We start from the raw sequence: 27,031 nt of genomic DNA, 5'->3' as shown, positions 1-27,031 counted from the left end.
TCCGTGAGTCTCCGTCCACTGCTCTGAGGCATTCAATCTGAAAGACACCTTCAGCTTAGGATGTATCCGCTGTAAGAGCATATTTGCTGGAGGATAGTTAGCACACGTAACAATTTCGAGGATTCTCAGGGGGGGGGGGGGGGGTTCAGAGCACTTCGAAATTTTGGCCTTGATTTGTAATTACACGAGGTCGTACGGCAAATTGCGCGATCCATCATGAAAGAATGTTTTGGCTACACCCTTAAGTGTAGCACATGCATTGGGAGAACTTTTGGCCAGAGTGGCAGTGTTTACAACATTCCTGTGGTGAAGTTGTCCAACAATATCCATGTGAGTTTTATTCCTCTGGCATGTGTCGCACTACCGAACCAAAGGTTTGCTGTCAGTTTCCATCTTGGACTAACAGGTGCTCTTTTAACTAACGTATTGTCCCCTTAACTCCTGTACAGTACACATTACCAAGGGGTGACCAGAAGTTGGGATTCAGTCGTAACAGATGGGCGTGCATTCAATATTGCAACAGTGCTATTGCAGTTTGTGTTGTTGTATGCTGAAACTTAGAGACAATAAAAAAGACGGATATTTATTTCGAACAAACGTGAATTAAAGAAACTTGAATCAAAGTCATTTATTGATACAAGAACAACAAATAACTTTCCCTCAGCAATAGTCGAAGCACAACTCAAGCAGGAAGAGCATCTTAACTATTCCGGATTTACATTCACACGATTATTGTGCAGTTCACAATTAAGTGTCTGGGAGAGGGTTCGTAGAACCACCTTCGAGTCATTTCTCTACCGTTCTAATCCCGAATAGCAAGCGCGGGAACACATTTTGGCACTCTGACGGCGAAGTTGATGATTGAAATTTCACAAGATCATCCTGGCTCGGTGAAAAACGCCTTTATTTGCATGAGTCACACCCTAATTCGCGTATTATATACGTGGCAGTCCCTTCACTATTTCTCGATAATACAAAATGAGCTGCCCTTCTTTGAACTTCTTCTATGTCTATCAATTGTTGCCTATTAAATTCCTCGACTCATTTTCCTTGCAAATATTTCAGGTAGCATCCTTTCACATTACGATAGTCGTCTGAGTGAGTTAATGGAGATACAAATTCGGAATCGTCGCTGCTAAAAATTTAATACCTTGATTCCAACTTTCGGTGGCTTATTCTTTTGGTTAGGACTATATATCGATGCACGAGCAGATTACTAATTTTTTGTTGCTTAAAAATGCTAAAATGCTGACGGGATACCAATTCGATTCTACACAGAGTACGCGAAAGAACTTACCCCCCTTCTAACAGCCGTGTACCGCAAGTCTCTAGAGGAACGGAGGGTTCCAAATGATTAGAAAAGAGCACAGGTAGTCCCAGTCTTCAAGAAGGGTCGTCGAGCAGATGCGCAAAACTATAGACATATATCTCTGACGTCGATATGTTGTAGAATTTTAGAACATGTTTTTTGCTCGAGTATCATGTCGTTTTTGGAAACCCAGAATCTACTATGTAGGAATCAACATGGATTCCGGAAACAGCGATCGTGTGAGACCCTGCTCGCTTTATTTGTTCATGAGACCCAGAAAATATTAGATACAGGCTGCCAGGTAGATGCTATTTTTCTTGACTTCCGGAAGGCGTTCGATACAGTTCCGCACTGTCGCCTGATAAACAAAGTAAGAGCCTACGGAATATCAGACCAGCTGTGTGGCTGGATTGAAGAGTTTTTAGCAAACAGTACACAGCATGTTGTTATCAATGGAGAGACGTCTACAGACGTTAAAGTAACCTCTGGCGTGCCACAGGGGAGTGTTATGGGACCATTGCTTTTCACAATATATATAAATGACCTAGTAGATAGTGTCGGAAGTTCAATGCGGCTTTTCGCGGATGATGCTGTAGTATACAGAGAAGTTGCAGCATTAGAAAATCGTAGCGAAATGTAGGAAGATCTGCAGCGGATAGGCACTTGGTGCAGGGAGTGGCAACTGACCCTTAACATAGACAAATGTAATGTATTGCGAATAAATAGAAAGAAGGATCCTTTATTGTATGATTATATGATAGCGGAACAAACACTGGTAGCAGATACTTCTGTAAAATATCTGGGAGTATGCGTATGCGTGCGGAACGATTTGAAGTGGAATGATCATATAAAATTAATTGTTGGTAAGGCGGGTACCAGGTTGAGATTCATTGGGTGAGTGGTTAGAAAATATAGTCCATCAACAAAGGAGGTGGCTTACAAAACACTCGTTCGACCTATACTTAAGTATTGCTCATCAGTGTGGGATCCGTACCACATCGGTTTGACGGAGGAGATAGAGAAGATCCAAAGAAGAGCGGCGCGTTTCGTCACAGGGTTATTTGGTAACCGTGATAGCGTTACGGAGATGTTTAATAAACTCAAGTGGCAGACTCTGCAAGAGAGGCGCTCTGCATCGCGGTGTAGCTTGCTCGCCAGGTTTCGAGAGGGTGCGTTTCTGGATAAGGTATCGAATATATTGCTTCCCCCTACTTATACCTCCCGAGGAGATCACGAATGTAAAATTAGAGAGATTAGAGCGCGCACGGAGGCTTTCAGACAGTCGTTCTTCCCGCGGACCATACGCGACTGGAACAGGAAAGGGAGGTAATGACAGTGGCACGTAAAGTGCCCTCCGCCAGACACCGTTGGGTGGCTTGCGGAGTATAAATGTAGATGTAGATGAAATCCTCCAACTTCTACTTTCTACGTTCCCATTTGAGTGTCGGTGCTTGTAGGATTGGTGCTGGCTGTTTATTAAACGGAAGGAGGTACGTGAACGGGCACACCATTAGAATCAAAACCCAGGTAGATCAACTGCACATCTGACAGACAAATCCCATTTTCATTTTCTATAGGCACGAATCAATCAATGATGAAAAAAATCCAAGTAACGCTCAATATCGCTTACACACGGCACTATCCTTGTCGGTGAGAGATAAGAGAGATGTCGGTACCAACTCGATAAGCCCTCGGCGCTAATATTACAAAAGCGGGCACGTACGAGTCGCCAGATCAACGTCAGCGACCATGGTGAAGGCACGCAAAATCGTACTCGTTCGATATTTCAAGGGAGAGCCTCGACCTGAGGACTTTCGCATCGAGGAGGAGGACCTGCCACCCCTCAAGGATGGACAGATCCTGACCGAGGCTGTCTACTTCAGCGTTGATCCCTTCCAGAGGATTCTAGGAAGCGGGGACAAATACGGACAGAAAGTGGGAGACACCATGATCGGGGCCCAGGTAAAGTATCTCTGCTTTGCTTCCTTTCCTAATCTGAAGCAGACGGGTAACCTGTGTCTCAGTATTGGCATCCATATGCAACCACAGTGACGTCACCTCATTGACGTCACCAAAGTTTCGTGCGGAAACTGGAAGATACGGAAAGTGACGCCAGGTACTGCTACCGCATTGCGTTTCAACTTATTGACGCCTCTAGGCTTCCACAACAATAGATGATCGCCGTCCAGCACTTGTCTGTTTGTTGCCTTTCGAAACGCTATCAGTTTATGTTAGCACTGGGTGCCACAAGAGACGTGTGTGAGAATCATTTGCTCAGCACACCATGGGTCCCCTGTTTAAGCGGTCTGCTTTGTGCAGTTATACGCAGAGAATATTATACTATCAGAAATGATTCTGTCCCACTGTTTCTGCTATGTTTCTTAACCAATTATAGAAATACAAGTAAGATAATATGTGTGATCTGTATGAACATTCAATTTATCGTTGCTGTAGTCACACCAATGCATAACAGTGTGAGCATTACCTTTAGCATCTCATTTCATGATATAATTCCCTCAGTATCATCTGATATAATTCAACGATACTCCATCACCCTTGTTTTATTTGTCTTGATATTCAATTACAACCCATTTTGAAGATAATATCCATTCAATTCAAGTGACCTACAAGTCCTTTGAGTTTCTGAGAGAATTGCAATGTCGTTAGTAAACCTTAGTGTTATTACATCGCCTTCTGGAACTTTAATTCGCTTTTCAAACTTATCCTTAATATCATTTATTTCTTGATCAATGTACGGATTAAATATGACGAGGGATAGGCTATGATGCTGTGTCCCTCTATTGCTAAATTACTGTGTCTCGTTTACATTCTTCGAATGTTATAATTGCAGCTGATTTCGATACAAGTTGTAAGTGACCCTTCAGTCACTGTATTTCACCCCCTCAAACTTCAAGCTTCCAGTGACAGCGTTCAAATCAACATTGTTATAGGCTTCTTCTAAACCTACAAACGCAAAAAAGCAGGCTTCTACTCTCCAATTTCTATTGCAAAACAAATTATATTGTCAGCATTAGACTGCATATTCTTACATTTCTCCAAGACACGAACTGATCGTTCATTTGGTCGATCGCTATTGACTGTCGAGTAGCTAGCACCTGCCATGTTCGCTACGACTGTAGTTATAAATTTCTAATTAATTCCTTGAATAGCGTATACAGAATTTCCGAAAAAAAATATTGTAATGCTTAGGGAACAAATAGCCTGTAATATTCATGTCTTTTTTACGTTACTTTTCCGTCATTTACGTTTCTCCTGTAAGGCAATGGCTGATAGCTGCCAGGATGCCTCACGGTATCCTTTACTTTATGATAAGAGAAGTAACAAAAATACGGAGTACCGTATTTCAAAATGATCGTCGTCGGTTTAATGCTCTATAGCATTTGTTTCATTCAACTTACAATTATAAGTAATGCATCAAATGAAAGAGCAACTCAAACAGATTTATTTGTATATCCGCATATGCCCAAACACTATTTCCCGTGTCTTCCGTTAGAAAGCGCTAGTAGCAAAGATGACTAGTAGACGGCTTTTCGTGTTTTAGTTTCCACGGAGTGTATCTGTTATTACAGCGCAACATGCATTCCGTGTTGAGTTCCATTGTAATCCTCCAAGCGATGATAACATCCCTGTGTTCATTTTGAAGACACCGGTTGTTTTTCCAAAGGAAAAAGTATGGGAGGACTAAAAGTGACTGAAAAACGTGTTGAACAAATGACCGACTTTCACGCCTATCTCCCAGAAATTAGTCCGGAAGCCTCTTCGTAAACTGGTAGTTCAAGTCACGTCTGTGTGGAGACTTTTAAGGAAACACTTAGCCACGTCGCTATTGTTTCCAGTTGCTGCAGTCTCTCAAGGATGCAGTCTACGGTTTACCAGTCAACCTAGTAAAATATGTATTGCTCCATGACTATGATAATTTTCTGGATCTTGATATCTTCATTGCCGAATCGACTTTTCACCTAAGTGGACGTGCGAACACACATGATGTGCACAACTGGGGAACAGCAAATCTGCACGAGATGGTACAGTTGCAACCCCCATAAATTGAATGTCTTTTGTGCCATGTCCTGACAGAAACTTTATGGGATTTTTTGGGTCAATCATGCGTATTTGCTGTTTCTTTATCTTGACGTGCTAGAACTACGGCTCTTTCCTCAATGGGACGAAGATAAACCCCAGAACTTTATTTGGCAGTAAGGTGGTATACTGTCCCACAGGCATACCACAGTATGTGATTGGTTACACTATGTTGTACCTGACTGCTGAACTGGTCGCAAGGGACCAGATGACATATCTTGTTTCGCATGGTCTCCATGTTACCCGATCTGACTCCATGGCATTTTTACCTTTGATGGTTGATAAAGGATCACGTGTACGTGCCTTCGCTACCAGCTGACATGCCAAACTTAAGAAATAGGACTGAAGCAGTTATTGCGACAATTACTCCAGACGCACTGATCAAGGCTTGGGAAGAACGCGTCTATCGAATGATGCTAACACTGAACAATCGTAGAGAAAACTGAGGCTTCAGTTTCGTTCAGCCTACACAACAAGAAGATCATATGGCGACAGGTACTGCCGCGAGTTTCTGGGATTGTAACTCAAATGCACCGAAGATGGTTATTTATATCCGAAATCTAGATATGCAAGAGTAATAAAAACTAAAGAGACTGCGACTGGTTGCTGTGTGCTTTTCTTTTCTTAACGCTGATTATGTCTTCAGGATCTCAGAAATTGACACAATGTCTTCCCTTTGGGAGACCTAGGTGTGGTTATGCTTCCAGTAGCCATTGCAGTTGTAACAGCTATAATTATTGGATTAGGTTGGGAGGCATTGGGGCATTGGGTATTTTGGTGCGTAGTTTGTGACCCACCCTCTCTAACAATCCGCACACAATCAGTTCCAGCTGGATACGAAGTAAGTGCATTTATACATCCAAGGAGTTTTTGGGATGCTTACTTCATATCAGGGGTGGAGTTACTTTTCTTGTAGCTACGGCAGAGAAAAATGAGGTGACCTGTGAGGAAAGTAATAAACTGGGGCTATTTAGCAGAAGCTAAAGATATTGAGGTCAGTATCAATGATACTTTTTGAAGTAGGACTGGTCTACTTAGGATAGGCAGTTGTATGTACGAATATTATACTTTATTAACCAATTATTTTCTCACCTCATGGTAGAATAGTTTCTTATTTAAGGCAGAAAAGCAGTTGTTATCATATGATGGTTTAATAAGCCATAAACTGTTTCATAATAAACTGTATTAGCGAGGAAGATTGCACCTGTCTCCTCAAGCTTAAAAATGGATATATTTTGTGGCTTAAATTTCAGTGAAGGCGTGATAATAGAAAATTAGGGTAACTTATTGGGCATGTTGGTGAAACAATTGTTGTGGCCAAATGAAGTTGTTTCTTGGGATAATCATCGCCAATTCCATCTCATACTGCAGGGTGTTCATTGCCAGTGTGTTTATAGTTGTAAAGGAATAAGAAAAATTGGTTCAAATGGCTCCCAGCACTATGCGACTTAACTTCTGACGTCATCAGTCACGTAGAACTTAGAACTAATTAAACCTAACTAACTTAAGGACATCACACACATCCATACTCGAGGCGGGATTCGAACCCGCGACCTTAGCGGTCGCTCGGTTCAAGACTGTAGCGCCTAGAATCGCATGGCCACTCCACCCGGCAACGGGATAAGAGGATGGATTATCTGGTAGTGAGTTGGATTTACTTGGTGCCTGGGGAGTACAAGTTGGAGGAAAGTATATTGCATAATTGTTGCACCAGTTGATATTAGCAAAGATGGAGCTTAAACTTAAGCTTAAACTTAAGTTAATAAACAGTAAATACGTGGCTCTTACATTGCGGTAAAATACATACAGTTAAGCTAGGTTTCCTTTCAAATAGAAGGTATGGATGTCCTGATCGATGACTAAGGAATGTGTGGGGACTTTCAGTAGTCTGCATGAGTGGCTATAACAGTTAATTTTATTATGTCATCACCTGTAGGACTGTGACAATAATTACTGTTGCGAGTATTGGTATATGGGTCAGGGAAACAGGGACAGTGAGACCAGGCTCCTTCGGGAAACACTTGACCATGAATTTGTGGTAGTACATGGCTTGCTCCCATTGAAGGCATTACAGGATGGAAGGAATTACAATTTGGGAGAACCTTCAAGCATGTTATTTCTTAAGTTTGTCATCAAAAGTCGTAGGAATTGTAAATATAGCTCCTTTTGTTATAAGTTCTCTTGTGAAGAGTGAGAAATTGGCATGGCAGTGTCACACAGTGGCTGAAGTGGGTCCTGATGTACTGCACTTTTGTGGTGCCGTTTGTGTTTTTGCTTTGTGTTACAGTAAGACCGTGGTGGCGTAACACTGAGGTCTGCCCACAGGTGGCACGCATCGTGGAGAGCCGGGCTGCAGGTTTCCCAGTGGGGCGGCATGTGGTGGCCGACTGGGGGTGGCGCGACCGCACAGTGGCTTATGTTGGGCCCGAAGTTCCGCCACCTGATGTCATGTCGCCCCCCATGCTGGTGCCAGACCTGGGGGACTTGCCGTTATCCCTGTCCCTGGGAATGCTGGGTATGCCTGGAATCAGTGCCTACTTCCCACTGATGGAGGTCTGCCAGCTCAAGGCTGGAGAGGTGGTCGTGGTAAGCGGCGCTGCAGGAGCTGTCGGCAGCATAGTGGGGCAGATAGCGCTCATCAAGGGGTGTACTGTCATCGGCTTCGCCGGATCTGAATCTAAGGTATGTAGTTATATTTTGTTCAACCTGCCTACAAACAGATGTGTTCATTAGGGCGGGTAAAACTTCCTACTGTAAGCATCCATCACACTCCCCACCCCCAGGAAGTCGAGAGCCGGCAAGGATGTCTCTGGGGGATTGGACAGTTGAGGAACATACAGTGTATAAGCGGACAAGAGAGTCAGGGAGTAGTTGGGCAGTGCACCATTTGGCGATAGTGTGGGCGTTGTTGACGGTACAATGTCTGTGGGTTGCGCTTTCCTTTCCAACATATGTGAAAACTGCAGCCAGACGAATTTAAAATCGAAAGTGACAAACATTTAAATAATCTTCACGATAAAGGATGACAGCCAAAACAGTTGCAGGATAAAATTTTTTATTAAAATTCTTAACCAAGGTTTCGTTATATATAAATATACCTTCATCAGAAGAAAAAATCTAAATTTACATCATGCAATGCAGATTAATAAAACAATTGTGCCAAAGGCGTCGTCAAAAATTAAGACATTTCCATTTGTACAACATGACTATAGGCACAGGGTCAATACGAACAGTTTAGCACCAGTCTGGTGTCTTAATTTTTGACGACGCCTTTGGCACAATTGTTTTATTAATCTCCATTGCATGATGCAATTTTAGATTTTTTTTCTTCTGATGAAGGTATATTTATATATACCGTAACCTTGGTCAAGAATTTTAATAAAAATTTTTATCCTGCAACTGTTTTGGCTGTCACCCTTTATCGTGAGGAATTTCAACAGTTGCTGTTTCAGCCATGTTTAAAATGTTGAAATTAAAATAATCGGAAACCGCCATTACTTCTTTGTGCATATTTCGCAGCTCAACTTCTTGTTACTGACTACAACGAGCTGCAGAAATACGAAACAAGAAGGAATGCTAATCTCAAATGTGTGAGCAATGGGGTGCAAAAAACAAAAACTAGGTGCGTTTGGGCACTTGGTCGACGTCTTACAGAGTTATGAGCCTTATCTGTAGGCAGGGACAGAAGTATGTGGTAAGTGGCGAACGTCACTGTTCAGAGAAGACAATGAACAAACCTACATGACAACCAACGTCTGATTGCATCATAATGACACACCGATGGTGTTGAAGATCTTTTTATTTTATAGGACTGGAGAACCTTCCCAGTCAATACGTAATTCAAATTCTCAAAGGTTATTCTAATGGTGTGAATCGTTTCAATAAGAATCTTTGAAATGACTGGTGACTCCTGAGTCATAAACAAACTATATTACCATCGAATCCACAGCTTTCTAGGTAGGGCTTGGCTACGCTAATTGGTGTCATATCTGACTACCTTTAACCCCCACCGTTAGGGTTTGTGACAGATAGAGATGGCATGTAAAACACAACTCTCGAACGCTAGAAGTATTTTCAACCAAACTTGGCTCACATGTGACACATCTACCATTCCTAGACATAGAGCTGGGTGTAGAGTGGGGAAAACCAAAAATATGCCAAATAATCACATTTCAAATTAATATTACAAATTTTAAAATAAATCTGTTTTAAGGTTGAAAAACGAACAAAATGCATATTTTTTACGGGCATATTTCAACAAATATCACGTTTTGTTTTTCAACCTTAAGTTTGAAATTTTTCTACCAAACTCGTACAGAACAATACAAAAATAAGGTTTCAATTTATCGCTCTGTGCACGACAGTGCATGGTAACAGTGTGTAGCGAAAATCAGATTTCTTAGGGGTCATTTCTCGGTTTCTATTGATCACAGAGATAAGGAATCAAGAGTTTTTGATAGCCCTTCGCCTAGCGAGCGTTTGCACACATATAGGAAGATGGGGTATAATGTAAAGAACCTAAATAAATGGTCAAAATTTAAGTATCATTCATATACTTCCTCCAGTCCAGGCTGGCGTCGTCTAGGTGTGGTCTAGGATGGACCTTAAGTGGCTTATAAAAGCACCATTTGTTCATGTACAGTTCTTGAAAAACCCCTGAAAAACTATCAATTTTGGGTGCAAAATTACCAATTGTGCAGGTGGACACTTCTATAATTTCTATTCACTGTAAATATTCGAAATTCTTACCATGTTATCTTAAGATGATATTCTCAGGCAACATGGAAACTCGAAATTTTTCGGTTTATTATCCTTTACCGAACTTCAGATATTCAAATTTACCACACCTGTACACTTTAAACATCCACTTAATACCCGGTCTGAGCGTGAGTGTAGTTTTAAGTGACATAGTGAACACATGGCAAGGGTTCTAGAGTCATCGCAACGGTTCTGAGGTAGACAAACTATGTTTTTAGTTAGCATTTTTTCACGAATAAAACTGTATGCCCAAATTGGGAGTGTAGAGTCAAAAAGTTGCGTAAGAAGGGTCTTAAAATACTCGAAAAGAACTTAAAATTATTGCCAAAAATTATGTAAAACGGAAAGGGCTGCAAATTTAGCAATATATTTCTAATAAATTTTTTACTCTTTTAAGATACAAATCATAAGTCAAGCGTTTTCGCTAACTTGCTATCGATGACCAAAACATCCAGAAAAAAATGAAAAGCAAACGATTGTGTGTTAACCTTATTTTAATGTTACTTATTTGTTGTTGATATGTGTGTCAAAGTGGATAAATCTGTCCAAAGGTGTAAATAAACTGTCAAAACTGTGCTGCTCTGTATAATTTGTTTTATGTAAGTAGCACACACTACTTTAGCAAGAAAAAGTAGGGAAACAGAGAAAAACTACTGCTCTCGGAGAACAAAAAAGGTGAGTATGTTCCTCTGTTAAAGACTCTCACAGAAAAGTGGGGAACCATCTAAGTCAGTCTTCATTCTGCTTTCCTCATCGCAAATTTTCACATGGGAACATGTTCTCACTTTCTTTGTGCTGAAAGAGAATAGCATAAAGATGGTGGCAGGAGAAGAGAGAGGTGACAGTGACAGGAAGAGAGAAAGAGAGAGGAGACACTGATAGTGGGAGAGAGAAAGTAGTATTGAAAGAGAAAGAGAGATGGACGAAGACAGTAGGAGTAGGAAAGGAAGGAGAGAGAGGAGATATTGATGGGCAGAAGAAAAACAGTGACAATAAAAGAGAAAGAGACATGGTAGGAGACAGAAGCCGTGGGAATTAATAATATGAATGAGTGGAGACCTTACATAGACTTGGTGGCTTGCAATGTCTGCACTCTCCAAGATCTGGGAACTTTTTACAAGTAGGTATAGCGGAGGGCATATTTTAGACCGAAATATTTAACTAGTGTTTATAGGCAAAAAACTAGATTGGGTCCCCAGAGTTGCTGAGGAATGGTGGAGACAATGACAGTGAGAAAGAAAGACAAAAGTAGACAGTGTAAGTGGAGACAACGGTAGGGGGATATATTGTAAATCAGTAGGAGAAAAAGGAGTCAATGGAAAAGCGAAATATACAGACAATGGCTGTGAGATGGAGATGCTGAGTATAAAGATATATACAAAGCGAGACTGGAAACAAGGAATTATAATGTTCTTTGTTAAAAGGGTGTGAATATTTCGGCATGCCAAAATTTTTGATGAGGAAGATTGAATGAGGATTGAGGTTCTAGGTTCCCCACTTTACTCTCAGAGGACAATATTTGCGTTTGTTGAGATCCAACAATAGTATTTTGCTGCAGGTAATTTATGTGCTGTAACTATCGTTCTATAAGGAAGTGTTTTTTGCGCCAAGAACAGAATTAATTAGGTTACCTTCCATTAGGAAAGTTGGGCGCACTCAGCGACTGTGATATGATATACAAATTATAGACCACAGCAATCAGTCGTCTTTTTTTCTTTCCTTTTTTTCAGGTTTTATTTGGCAAATCCGGATTACGGCTCGTTCCTAGTCATTATAATGCTAAAAAGTACAAGAAGTGCATGTCCAGGCGATACTAGAAAATGTTACAACTCGTGGCATAACCTACATGGCTTTTACATTAGATTACATACCACTATTTTCTAGTCTCGATGCATGTCAGTTGTCTGTTCTTCTGGCGCAGGTCACAGTTCTTTGAATACTACTGTATAGACTGTGTGGAGAACACAACGTTTGGTTGCATGGCACCCTCTATATCAACTACGTAATATATAACATTCAAAGGAAAGTAAACAAGCTTCAAATTTGCATGGCAGTTACATTAAAAAAACGTAAGTAAAATTCTTTACATCGCTGTCCGACTTTGTTCCACATTTGGCAGTAAACATAGAAAATATATGAAAATTTCCAAGTTCAGTCCTTATGAGTCAGTCTTTTTATTCTTTAAACACATATGTAACGCAAGAGGGGTAAAACCTTTTTTTTTAATTTATTTACAAGACACAAGGGGGTACATGCTACAATTGATCTGATTTAAATGATTTTATCTTTTGGTTATTTTTCTCTTTATTTAAACATCATGACAGGTATGCTGTTACTCTTATTTACTGAATAGTTCGTAGATGGCACTAAATGTCAGCAAGATGGATGGTTGGCGTGACTTGGCATTACGTTAAAGATGTTGAGAGTACTAGTCTCTGTGTCATTTAAAACAGATTATAATTATAAGTACAATAAAACCAATAAACTGAATTGCTGTTATAACAATGTACACGCATCTAAACTGACGTACCATGGAGAGAGCTCTGTAGGTTCATTGTTATAACCGTCATACTCTTACAGCATTATGTTAATGGCTGCTACATATTGGCAAGACAGCAGGAGCTACTTTGCCAAATGGTGTAACCAGTGACTCCTGAAAATCCATCATCATAGGTCGTACGACTCGTTCCTTCTGGTTCCTTGATGTTTCCCTTGTCATCTGCACCCGTCCTGTCCGCATTTCCCACACCTTCAGCTACCTCTGACTCACCATTGACCGTCACCCGAACTGGATCCCTCATCTCCACCCTATCCAATCCAAAGCCAACAACTGTCTCTGTCTTCTTAAACTCCTCCCTGGCTGGACACAGGTGTTGAACTCCTCCACCATATTCCACACCTACAAATCCGTAATCCATCCCATCCTCTGTTATGCTAGTCTTGCCTGGACATCTGCCCCCCTCTCCCACATTCTATAAGTCCCTCCAGATCCTCGAATGCCATGCACCCTGCCTCACTGTCTGTCCCCCATGCAGATCCTTTATGACCCTATTCCTTTCCCCCACCTGCTCCTTTTCCCTACTACATATCCACATCCTCTAGACCTCCCATCGATTTGGTCCTCCTCATCCCTTGGTTGCTCTTCTCGTCTCCAACGTTGCCCACCGAGGTGCCTTCACTCCTACCCTCCACCTTTACACCCTTCATCTCCATTCCTGAGGTGGCTTCCATCAACTCCACCTCCCGGATGATACCCTCACTCCCTCCATTTATCCCTCCTATCAACCTTGATCGTCACCTTCTCCTCCCTCCCTCTGTCCTTCTCTGGCTCCATCCCCCTCCTCCATCCAGTTTTCTCTCCACCTTCCCACTCCATTCTCTCCTCCCCCCAAATCCTTTTTGTTTACCCTCCACTGTCTTCCCCATTCCTTTTCTCACGTCCACTCTGTTACCCCCCTTTTTCTGTGTCCTCTCCGACGGCTCCCCACCTTTTTGCTTTCCCCACCCTTTTTCTCCTCTTCTGTCCGGGTTCTCTCTCTCTCTCTATCTCTCTCTCTATCTCTATATCTCTATATCTCTATATCTCTATATCTCTATATCTCTATATCTCTATATCTCTATATCTCTATATCTCTATATCTCTATATCTCTATATCTCTATATCTCTATATCTCTATATCTCTATATCTCTATCTCTCTCTCTCTCTCTCTATATATATATATATATATATATATATATCTCTCTATCTATCTCTCTATCTATCTCTCTATCTCTCTCTCTCTCTCTCTCTCTCTCTCTCTCTCTCTCTCTCTCTCTCTCTCTCTCTCTCCATCTGCTTTAGGCTATGGTGTGTACATCTCTAATCTATGGTGCAGTGTTTGACTGTTTAGTGCTGTGTACCCCCTTTTTAAAGTGTTACGAACTGAAACCATACTGTCGCCATGTTTTTTTATAGTGACTGTGTACTTGCTGTGTATCTTCATTATAATTGTCAACCCCATCTTTTTCTATTTCAACTTCCGCAACTTTTCGCCATTTTACTGTTTTTAACAAAGTCACTGTTTTATTGGCCTTACATATTGTTTGTCATCTTCTCATTATGTTTCTTAACTATTCTATCGACTGTAGAGCGGCGCATTAAGTTTCTGTGAGCCTGCCCCCAGATGGGGAATCTAAATTCAATAAAGGAAGAAAAAAAGGAGCTACTTCGTTCCCCCTGGGTCAAACCTTATACTGTTTCCTAGCGACTGCAGGGCCTGTTATGTTGGCCAATCAGGAAGGAGACTGGAAATTAGGTTTGGGGACCACATCATATTGGACGGAAAAGATGTCACACAGAAATATTGAATGGCTGCTCATTTACTTATGATGACTCATAATGTGCTGAGTTCGACATCTAATGTGAGGTTGCTGCATAAATGCCAGAAGGTCAGGTCCCTTGATCTCCTAGAAGAGCTGGAGATCTTTTGTCATCCAAGAATGTCAGCAGCAACCTCATTAACGATCAAGCTGTTATGAAAAATGCACTGTTCTGGGTATTGTTTAAAAACTTGGTGCTAGGAAACAGTATAAGATTGGATCCAGGGGTGGCTTGTCCCAGGGGTAATGAAGTAGTTCCTTTTTTTCATTTATTTTCATTCAATTCCCCTGCCCCACATGGGCAGGGGAGGGCTAGCAGCGGCACAATCCGCCGCTCTTCAGCTGAATGACATGACAGCTTGAAAGGTGGCTACACTGTGCCACTGCGCCAGAGATTGCGCCAAAGAGTACTATTAAGCCGCCTCCACAGTGCTTGTTGAGAGTTCGTAGCAGTCAGTGCTAGTAGAGAGTTCGTGGCAGTCAGTGGTTGTTGAGAGCTCGTTGAAGACAGTGTGTGTTAAGAGCTCGTGGTTGTCGTGAAGTTGGAGTAAGATGTTGTAGTAAGGTGTTGTTCCATGTTTTATGCAGTTATTTGATGGGAGAGATAGCAGATGTTATTGTGTGCATTTCGTCAATATAAATGAAGGTAAAACTTACAATGTTCTTTATCAATTGTGTATCTGAAATAATGCGTCACTACAGGTTCAGTCAACAAAGCATCTGGCTTGTGTTCTTGTATTAGAGTGAATTCTGGTTTTCTTACGCAATTACAGTTTTTCTAAATTTCTTCTGTCACGTCAGCATAGTTGGTATTTAAAAAAATTCTTGTCTTGTTGGAAAAGAACCGTGCCAGATGTGGACGTTGAGTCACACTCCCACATACAGAACAGTTACATTTGTGCTTGGATTTTGTAGGTTTTATAGTTGCTGGGGACTTAATTAATTAACTGTGTTTACGAAAATCTTCTTACATTGTTTGTTGCAGTCAGATAGCGTAATAATACTAGTCAGGGCCAACCGTTTACGAGACTTGCGTAATCGGTCAAACAGCTACTAAAAAATATTTTCAATCATAAATAATTAAGCCCCCATGCACGTGGCGACCGCTGCTTCGGATCGTCCCTTGGAATTTTTCTGACTGTGAAAATTGTAGACTGTAGTATTGTTGTAGTAATTTGTAGTTAGTAATTGTAGTCTATTTTGCATGTGTAGATTTCGTAATTGGCATTCTTCTAATGGTATTTTTCAAAATTTAATTTTTATTGCCTTGTATACGCGTTTGACAAATTAGTGCAATTATTTCAATTGTTCGATTGATCGTGTTTGAGGGAGTCATTGCATTTGAATAGTGTTGTTGGAGATAAAGAGTCACGGTGTGTAATTTTCGTACAGTGACGAATCTTTCGTATATTTTGTAAATGATTACGCGATCGATGAAAAAGACAAAAATGATGAATAGTGAGAACGAAATTGTTGACATGGCGAACTCGCCAACACAGGACAACTGTATGATGAATAATGGAGTTGAAAATAATTTAATAAGTCGGGAAGACAGTCCGGAACCATTTCAAAATTTTTCTCAATCGGAAAATTCAGAGAATCTGAGATTAACGACAGAAGATTCTGAAATAGTATCGAACACAGATAGCCTTACAGCTGTGACGAAGGAAGTTAGTTTTGCGGGAGATGTTAGGGGCGAAAAGAATTCTGAACAATTTAATATGGAGCAGTTGATGAGTGTACTATTAAATTTTCAATCTGAATTAAAAACTGATATGGGAACAAAGTTAGACTCACTGGGATCACAGATGCGAACAATTAAAACTGAGATGGGAACAATTAAAACTGAGATGGGAACAATTAAAACTGAGATGGGAACTTTACGGGCTGAATTAAAAACTGATATGGGAACAATGGAAACTCGGTTAGGATCTGAATTAAAAACAGAGATGGAAGCAATGACAACACGGTTATGCTCAAAGATAGGAACAATTGAAACAGAAATAGGAACAATCAAAACTGAGACGAAAGCAGTGGGATCACAGTTACGATCTGAATTAGAAACTGATATGGGAACAATGGAAACACAGCTAGACTCACGAATAGGGACATGTTTCAAAAATATGAAAGGTGAATTAAAGAAAGAAATCAGAGAGGAGGCGCAACCGATTTTGAATTCTAACAATAATAGATTAATTGCAGTCGAGATTAGACAAAAGGAACAGGATAGAGAACAGGAGGAAAGAGATCGCGTGATAGTACAGAAATTTTCAGTATTAAATTTACAACGTGCACACGATAAAGAAGAAATAATAGAAAGAATCGAGGAATCCGTACCAAATGACAGAATAAATAACTTAACGCAACAGTGTGAACAGTTAACTACTAAATGTGACAACACCGAAACCCGAGTCGCGACATTTACAGAAGACGTAAATAAACAGAAAGAACAATTAAGTGACTCATCGGAAAGAGTGGATATCTCAGATAAATTGACAAGTGTTAGTTTAGCAGAAGGGTTTGAAGAAAGTAATTTGTTTCATTTACGGGATGCTACAAGAGAGCGCCAGGCGCGTGAATTTAACAATAGTCGACATTCGGACTGGGACAGACGCGGTAGGTCTTTGTCGCCACGAGGCGAAAACTTCGACTATAAACACTTTTTGACTGTTCGGAAATTTAAGATGTTCCGCAACCTTAAGAATGACATACATCCATGTTCATGGCTAGATCAATTTACGTACGCACTTCCGCCAGATGTGCCACAAAGTCACAAACTGGAAATTATGTGCGGCTATTAAGGTCCTCAGGGGATTCACTACTCTAAGTGAATATGTGCCGTAGCGAGCATAGGGCCCCGAGCTGTAGTGGTGCTATTTCCCTTTTAGTTTTCTGTACCGCTGCCTACTCTTTTACTATTCTTTGCGTCTGTCAAAACAACTCTTCGACTATAAATCTATCTAGTAAGTAAACAATAACCGGATATGACTGTTTTACCCAAAAGTGATTTCGGAAATTACCATGTGGAGCTACTGTAACTTCAGCAGCATTCATTCTTAGCTTAAATGAAATTTTACCTGTTTATCTTCGTGACAATATTACTTCATATGTTGACGACATTCTTATTGCTAAACGTTCTTGGAGTGAGCATAACAAAATTTTGGATTCATTATTACGTATCTTTGCAAGAGTTGGTATTACAGAGAACTTGGAAAAATCTGAATTCGGTCGTTCTCAGGTGAAATTTCTCGGTCACATTATTGCTACAGAAGGTATTCTTCCTGATCCAGAGAAACTAGATGCTATTCAGTTCGCAATGACATTCCTTTTTAAACGAAAATCGGTCGACAACTCCGTTTGGTTAGTTTGTATTCCTGATGAGTGGGTTAATAAGCTGATTTGGTATACGCATTTCAGTTATGCACACTTTGGTCCCAGAAAATGCTTTCACAAATTACGAGAAAATTGTTATTTCAGTAATATGGAAAAACGTATTCGATCTGTTCTGGCCAAATGCAAATTATGTCAAAAGGCTAAGCCGCCAACAGTTTCTCACAGAGCACCGTTGTTTCCTATCATTCCAGCGAAATTAAAGGAGATGGCTGCAGTTGATTTGTTCGGTCCAGTGGTTCGTTCTACTAATGGTTTTGCGTACATTTTCGTAGCAGTGGAACTGAAGTCAAAATATGTGTGTTTTACACCTTTACGCAAAGCAACAGCTCGTTCAGTATCTAACGCTTTCATCAAATATTTTCTTAAAGAAGTTGGTCATGTTGATAAGGTTATATCAGATAATGGATCACAGTTTCGTTCTAAAATTTGGCTTCGTACTCTTCAGCGTCGTAAAATTAAACCAATTTTCATTTCACTTTTTCACCCTCAATCTAACGCTTCAGAGAGATGGATGAAGGAAATCAATAAATTGTGTCGACTTTATTGTCATCAGAATCACAGAACTTGGGATCAGTATCTTCATATTTTTCAAAACATTCTGAATGAACTCTCTAATGATTCAACTTCTTTACCGCCTATATTGATATTAAAAAACAAAGCACCGACAAATCACATTTCTGAAATCGTTCCTTTTCCGCCTACACGGAAACTGCGGCATTCTGAAGTTGTCAACCTGGCTCTACGAAATATTGCATCTGCCGCTGCTAGAAGAGAGAAATCAGCTAAGCGTCCTGGTCGTTCAAAAATCTTGTCAGTTGGTCAAAAAGTGTTAATTAAGTCTCATCGTTTGTCTCACAAAGGAAAAGGCTTATGTCGCAAATTTTTTCTGCTTTACAACGGCCCATATAGAATTCGCAAAATTATACATGACAACACTGTTGAAGTAGAAACTCTTAAATCACGACGCTCTAAGGGAGTACATCATATATCAAACGTCAAAATTTTTGTGGAATGACATACTTTTGAGAAACCAACAGCTAGATGTAAACATGCGGAGAGTACAAGGATACCGCGCTGTGTTTTGGCGGCGGCACATACTCAAAGCAACAGTCAAGTCTGCGCGCCGCACAAAGCAGTCGTTGACCGCGAACAATTGCTTCCTACGTCACGCGCCTACAGCTGATCGAGCGCTCAGTGCGAATGCACTGACAGACATAAACAAATACACAGTCTAATTTCTCCGACTAAATTCTGTATAAAGCTATAAGAACTTGTTGAATTGTGTTATTAACATTCAGTATTTTTCAGGATACGGTTGTATAAAATATTTAAGAACTTCAGATAAATTCTGTGCGTGTCCGACGTTAAGACGACTTGCTATCGAGAAATTTTCAGGAAGAATGTAATTTCCAAGAAGAAACTAATAAACTAAAAAGGTAACTATTGAGTTCATTTTTCAGGTAACATATTTCCGCTTAGGCACGTACTTTAGACGTAATTTGCTGCTCGCGATTACGTGATTCATACTTTGTGCTAATTTCATGTTCTATGAATTTACGTGTGTAGCGACGTGCTTGCGTACATTAACTGAATTTGACAATGATTATTAATGAACTGGGTTGTAACTTGTGTATATTATGCATCGCTTGGCTGCACTGCTTTTTCACTGATGTTATATTTTTCTATTATGTACCTGCTGTGCTTATTTATTTAAATTATAATTGTCATCTGATTAATTGTGCTGACTGTGATTATGTATGTAGGTTATACTTTGTGATTTATCTGCTTGCGCCTTCATGTTTACTTATTAAGATGACATATGAACATTTATTTGCTTATGGTGATATGATGCTAATGGCCTGTTTGCTGCTATGCGTATATACTGTATATTTATACATTTCTGTTTTGTTGTCATAACTACTCTTCAATTTAGAATATAGCAATGCTGATGTACAGTGTACGAACATAGAGTTTAGGTTACACTGTGGTATTAATTATAGATTGTTCGCTTGGCAGAGCCTCGTTGTAAGGATTGTGCTGCATCCACTTTTTGACATTCTGTTCTCTACTGGTATATTTACTCGCTATTGCTTGTTTTGCTTACGCTCAGTGCGTTATATTTTTAAGATAAGAAAATGAACTGCTATAATTCGACGAACGACATTAGTACTTGAAACTTTATAGAAGTCACATGAGCTGAGGTTTTATGGAAACTGTATAACTTTATGCTAATAGGAAGGAAGCTAACGACATGACATACCATTACTAGGTTTAGACCATTGACAATTATTACACTGCATTTTTCGTGAGCAATTGAAATAGGAAGTGACACTTGACACAAGAAATACTCCACATGTTTGCTTCTGCCATAATTCTTGAAGTGGTGTACACGCTGTGAAATATTATGATCATTCACACTCCGTAATCGTACTTAATTACTGAGAGTTATTCGAACTAAGTCTGTTAGAGGTCAGGTATGCATTTCTTTTATTTAATGATGGACAAGGAACCAAAATGTATCTTATAATTTATAATGAGTAGAAAATTTGGGTCAGATGGATTACACAGAGGTTGTGTGTGGACACTGTGTCTTCGGATTCTATGGGATGCTGAATTGAAGTTGCACTAGGATTTTGTCTGTACTTGTTCGAGGAGACTGACTAGAGGAAAGAGTTGTTATGGAAGTGAAATGATATTGGTGCTGAGGTTTATATTTATCGACGTATTATTGAGGTATAGAGATTATATGAAGTTGATGATTATTGGAGTTTTTGTGGACAAGAGGTAAGGTAAATGAGATTGATGATAAGACGTATTGAAGAGGTATTAGTGACGTATTGAGATTATGTGATGCTGATGATTATTGGAGTTTTGGTGGATAAGAGGTAAAGTAAGTGAGGAGCATATTTTTGTTGTTGGTCTTATGGAACAAGGAGGATGAAGATACCAGACTAGAACACTAAAATAGGAGGAAGATAGTCTATACACACACTTTGTTAAATAACTAAGCAGTATATACTTTTTTTTGAAGAGAGGAAGTAATTTGCATATCTTGGCTCACTGACAGTTGTTCAGCAACAGTACATTTTGATCTGGCTTGGCAAACATTGGTCTTGACATGATGACTATGACGTTGACTAACTATTATTGACTGTTATACATTGCTGCCAGTACTACTTGATACACATGATGAACATCAGATTTAGACAGAATTTCATTTACACAATTAACACTATTCAGTTACACAGTAGTACTTAATGTGGATGAGAGATGAGTGAGTGTGTTCTGTGTGTTTTCCTTTACTAATCCTAACCACCTATCTCAAAATATTATTTTATTTGTTTGTAGTGGCTTGCACTGACACCCATAAATATTATAGGTTTACTGGTATTTGTGTATTGTAATAGTTAATAGGACAATTATCTGATATCATTTGTGTGTTTGTTATGATTTGTATGTTACTGTAAAAGCATTTGTATGTGCATTCAAACTATTGTTCATGCCTGAACTGTCTGATTAGTGAAGATAAATATTCTGAACTGTTACCTGCACTTTTCAACATGATGTGTGACATTTGGTCGTGTTTAATTTCTGCTGATGAACTGTGTGATCAGTGATTGTAAAAAAAAAAAAATTATGGACTGTTACTTGTACCTTTTCTACATGATTGGTGCCAGCAGGACATGTTTAATTTCTGCTCATAAACTCTGATGAACAGTGTGATCAGTGCTAGTGAATTTTATCGAACTGCTTCTGCTGAGAGAGGTGACTTTTTGCTGTCTGCACCTACTCAACATTGCTGGGTGCCTCTGATGGACTGCTTCTACTGAAATAATGTCACTTGTTGCTGTCTGCACCTGCTCAACATTGCTGGGCTGGGTGCCTCTGATGAACTGATTCTACTGAACTAATGTCACTTGTTGGTGTCTGCACCTACTCAACATTGCTGGGTGCCACTGATGGACTGCTTCTACTGAAAAGATGTCCCCTGTTGCTGTGTGCACCTGATCAACATTGCTGATGCCACTGATGGACTGCTTCTACTGAAATAATGTCACTTGTTGGTGTCTGCACCTGCTCAACATTGCTGGGTGCACCTGATAGACTGCTTTTACTGAAAAGATGTTACCTGTTGGTGTTTTTTTTGTATAAACTAATCATTGAAAGCATTTTATGTGAACATTCGTATAAACTGATTTTTTGTATATTGTGTAAACTATTATGTAAAGTCACATGTATGAAAAGAAGTTATATTGCTTACTGTATTTCATATATTAGGTTAGCAAAAGGTCAGTGCAAAGCCAAAATTTTAACTAATTATGTGTTATTTAGGTATTAATATTATCTTTTATTTTGGTCTGTATTTTTGTGGACGAATTTGGTGGTATTTTCACCACCAATGCTGGCAAAAATACCATTAAATTCTGGCCTGTGGAGGAGGGGCATATGAAAGGTGGCTACACTGTGCCACTGCGCCAGAGATTGCGCCAAAGAGTACTATTAAGCCGCCTCCACAGTGCTTGTTGAGAGTTCGTAGCAGTCAGTGCTAGTAGAGAGTTCGTGGCAGTCAGTGGTTGTTGAGAGCTCGTTAAAGACAGTGTGTGTTAAGAGCTCGTGGTTGTCGTGAAGTTGGAGTAAGATGTTGTAGTAAAGAGTGTTGTTCCATGTTTTATGCAGTTATTTGATGGGAGAGATAGCAGATGTTATTGTGTGCATTTCGTCAATATAAATGAAGGTAAAACTTACAATGTTCTTTATCAATTGTGTATCTGAAATAATGCGTCACTACAGGTTCAGTCAACAAAGCATCTGGCTTGTGTTCTTGTATTAGAGTGAATTCTGGTTTTCTTACGCAATTACAGTTTTTCTAAATTTCTTCTGTCACGTCAGCATAGTTGGTATTTAAAAAAATTCTTGTCTTGTTGGAAAAGAACCGTGCCAGATGTGGACGTTGAGTCACACTCCCACATACAGAACAGTTACATTTGTGCTTGGATTTTGTAGGTTTTATAGTTGCTGGGGACTTAATTAATTAACTGTGTTTACGAAAATCTTCTTACATTGTTTGTTGCAGTCAGATAGCGTAATAATACTAGTCAGGGCCAACCGTTTACGAGACTTGCGTAATCGGTCAAACAGCTACTAAAAAATATTTTCATTCATAAATAATTAAGCCCCCATGCAAGCTATAAAAGGAGAAAATTATACATATAAAGGCGATAAATGTGGTACATAAAAAGAGACTAAGGGGAGACAATGGAGGGAAAATATACACTGATACGGATACAGTGATTGGGGGGACAGTTAAAAAAGTCTACAAAAAGTTAAAAAAACACAGTTGGCGATTTGTAGAGAATGTAAAAGACACTGAAGTCACACACACACACACACACAGGTTAAAAGGTGGCCACAGCATTAAAACATTCCAGAACTAAGACACCTCAAATCCATTTTAAGAGATGAAGCACATACAACAAAGAATAAAAACCTGTCAGGGGGCACCTGACAAAGAAGAGGCCTGAGGTGATGGAAAAAGAGGGGAGAGGAAGGTGCAGCAGGGGAGGGGTTAGAATGAAAGAAATAGGGGGCCAGGAGGTGTATGATGATGATGATGATGATGATGATGATGATGATGATGATTAGTGTTTTAGGGCGCACAACAACGAGGTTATGAGCGCCCATTCCCAAAACAAATGTTGACGAGTGCAGCCAAGATCTGTTAAACAAGTATCAATTCGGAGCTGATCTTTGAGAGAATTGTAAATGCTCAAATTTCAAGATTGGACACAGCACATCAAAACAGGTAGATAAAACTAAATATAAAATACCAGTACAAAACAGATAAAAATAATTAACTGTGGCTGGGTGACCACTTACAAATAATGGGTGACCAAACCACTTTACACCACATTAAGATCTCAATCCCAATATTTTGGGAAGAAGTCCAGACATCACACAAAAACGTAAAACTCTAGCCACACTCGCCTCATTATTAGTTAAAAGAGAGGGCAGGTCTGGTGGAAAACTTAAATCTTCCCTCAAACCCGCATATAAAACACAGTTAAAATATGTCGTATCGACAGCTGTGTCCCACATGTCTGACACGTTGGTGGCTCCTCACGAGGTAACAGAATTGTCAATGGACACTGTCCTATTCGAAGCTGTGTAAGGGCTACTTCCTCAGCTCGTCGTTGTCAGAATGAGGTAAGCCACAGTCGGACAGAATCCTTCACCGCTCGCAACTTATTATCCCTCACTTCCAGCCACTGAGCCTCCCACCAACGCATGACCTTCCAAGACACGAATGATGTTATTGCCTGCAGGGGGGCGGAACAACGAGCAGGATGTGGGACGGAGCAAGCAACCTCGGCAGCCGCGTCTGGAAGTTCGTTTCCAGGAATCCCTATGTGCCCTGGAACCTAGCAGAAAATTACATCCTTACCCTGCTTTTGCAAGAGCAGGTGTGCGTCCTGCACTTCTTACACCATCTGATCTACTGAGTACATGTGTTCAAGAGCGTGTAGAGCAGTTTGGAAATCTGAGCAGATGATGAATTTCTTGCCATGATGTCGTCGCATATGCTCTAATGCTTTCAGAATGGCAAACAGTTCTGCACAGTAAACTGAGAACTTCTCTGGGAGCCCTATCCTACGGACAGTATCGGGAAACACAGCAAAAATGGTTCTAATGGCTCTGAGCACTATGGGACTTACATTATGAGGTCATCAGTCCCCTAGAACTTAGAACTACTTAAACCTAACTAACCTAAGGACATCACACACATCCAAGCCCGAGGCAGGATTCGAAATTGCGACCATAGCGATCGCGCGGTTCCAGACTGTAGCTCCTAGAACCACTCTGCCAGAAACACAGCAGAGAAGCCCATAAAATCCCCCTGTTTAGACCCATCCGTGTAAACAGTAATAAAATCTGAATGGCGGTCTAAAATCTCAGTAAATTTAATTTTAGAAAGGTGGTCCAGGGTACAATACTACTTGTAAGCAGTCAGATCAAGTAGTAATCTCGGCCGTAGTAGTAGCCGGGGAGATCCCCTACTCCATCCCTGGTTGAGGACCTTAATGCCCTCCAGGTGACTCGAGACTCTCCTTTGCTCGGATTGCCTTAGGACAGTAGTGGAAGAAACGTTCCAGTGCTGGCTGTCCCAAGAGACAAGAGAGGTGCGGCAGGCGATGAAGACGGAAGACAAGGCAGGAGGGAGTGCAGAGATCCTGAAGGGGAGCATGGGAGAGGGAGGGGGTGTAGGAAGGGGACAGCCGCTCAAGAGAAGGGAGGGAGAGGGAGTCCTGAGGAGGAGGAAGAAGGAAGGTGCGGTTAGAGTTGGTAGGAGGGATAGATGTCAGGGCAAAGTTCATCATCCAGGAGGGATATGTGCTAGAAGTTGCGTTGGGGAAGGAGGGGGAGGGTGTGGAGATGGAGAGAGGGTGGACACAACAGTAAAAGTGCAGCAACGGGTTGCCGGTGGAGAGGAAGGATGATACCAGGGGGTGGGGACTTCTGGTCGGTGGGCAATATACAAGGTGTGGCTACGTTCAAGGAAAAGGAGAAGGAGAAGGTGGGGGAAGGGGATGAGATCGCAGATGATGCGCATGGGGGATGGAAGGTGAATACGGAAGGCGAGGTGGAGTGCATGGCGCTCAGGGATTTGGAGGGCGTTATGGAATCTGGAAGGGGCCGAAATCCAAGAAATGCTGGCACTACAAAGGATGAGGTTGATCAACGATTTGTAGGTGTGAATGGTGGTGGAAGGATACAGGCCCCATGTCTGGCTGGACAGGAGTTTCAGGACGCGGAGTCTGTTGTGAGGTTTCCTCTAAATGTTATATATTATGTATCGTTGTGTTCTCCACACAGCCTATCTTCTTTATACAGCAGTATTAAAAGAACTGTGACCTGCAACCGAGCAACAGAGAATTGACATGCATCGAGATTAGAAAATAGTGGAACGTAACCTAATGTAAAAGGCATATAGGTTATGCCATGAGTTGTAACATTTTTTAGTATCGCCTGACCACATACTTCTTGTACGTTTTAGCATTGATAATGGCTAGGCACTAGCCGAAATCCGGAATTGACAAATAAAATCTTTAAAAAAAAGGACGATTGATTGCTGCACTCTGTAACTTACAGAACAGAATTCACTGTTTTTCACAGCTAATCTAAGTCTGGGATAAGTAAGTAACTTAGAAAACAGTTTCAACTAGCATCTTTTACTGCTATGATATAAATCTCTTATTCTCAGGTGAAATGGTTGAAAGACGACCTGGGCTTCCACACGTGTTTAACTACAAAACGACAGACGTGTCCACCGCCCTGAAGCAGGCTGCCATAGATGGTGTCGACGTGTACTTCGACAACGTGGCGGGCGACATGAGCACCAAGGTCATGAGTCACATGCGCTACCGCGGTCGCATCACCGTTATCGGCGGCATCTCCCAGTACAACGAGCTTGAGTCGCAAAAGTTGGTAACCCTGCCGTTCGCGTTTCTTGCCAATCAACTCCGCATTGAGGGCTGCTCCTATATCCGGTGGCACGACCGCTGGGATGAGGGGATCAGCCCACTGACGCAGTGGGTGAGGGAGGGGAAACTCAAGTACAGGGAGACGGTGACCGACGGCTTCGTCAACACTCCCAAAGCCTTCATCGGTATGCTGCGAGGCGAGAACTTTGGGAAAGCTGTTGTCAAATTGTGAACACCCTGGTGTAGCAGAAGTGTATGTCCAAGCACAGGCGAAGACGTACAACACTTTATAAACGGGACACGAAATCTAACTTATATCGCTTGGCCCTATTATTCTGCTAGTAATTATGTTTAATATTTTTTATGTTTATGAAAATAATATCTGTTATAATATATCAGTTTCCCCATGTTTATTATCCTACACAAAGACGCCTCAATATCTTGTTTGAAAATAATTGAAAAACATTTGCAACAAATGTGATCCATATTTATTAAACATAGAAGCTGTAAAAAAAAATACAAACGAACGATTTAATCTAAGAAAAGAGTTACTCTGGCATTAACAGTAATTACTATCAGTTATGCTATTCATACATGCAGTGTGACAGGGTGTTCGGTAATTCCCATTACAAA

General features: G+C 40.7%; 1 pseudogene; it reads left to right on the top strand.

Moving 5' to 3' along the window:
• The first annotated feature begins 3,058 nt into the window (after positions 1-3,058).
• Positions 3,059-26,630, top strand: LOC126417119 (prostaglandin reductase 1-like; annotated as a pseudogene).
• Positions 26,631-27,031: the final 401 nt, after the last annotated feature.

Source organism: Schistocerca serialis, chromosome 8 (genome assembly GCF_023864345.2).
Source record: "Schistocerca serialis cubense isolate TAMUIC-IGC-003099 chromosome 8, iqSchSeri2.2, whole genome shotgun sequence".
Classification (NCBI taxonomy): Eukaryota; Metazoa; Arthropoda; class Insecta; order Orthoptera; family Acrididae; genus Schistocerca; species Schistocerca serialis.
Note: the sequence above shows the minus strand (reverse complement) of the source record. Positions and strands in the feature narration are given on the sequence as shown.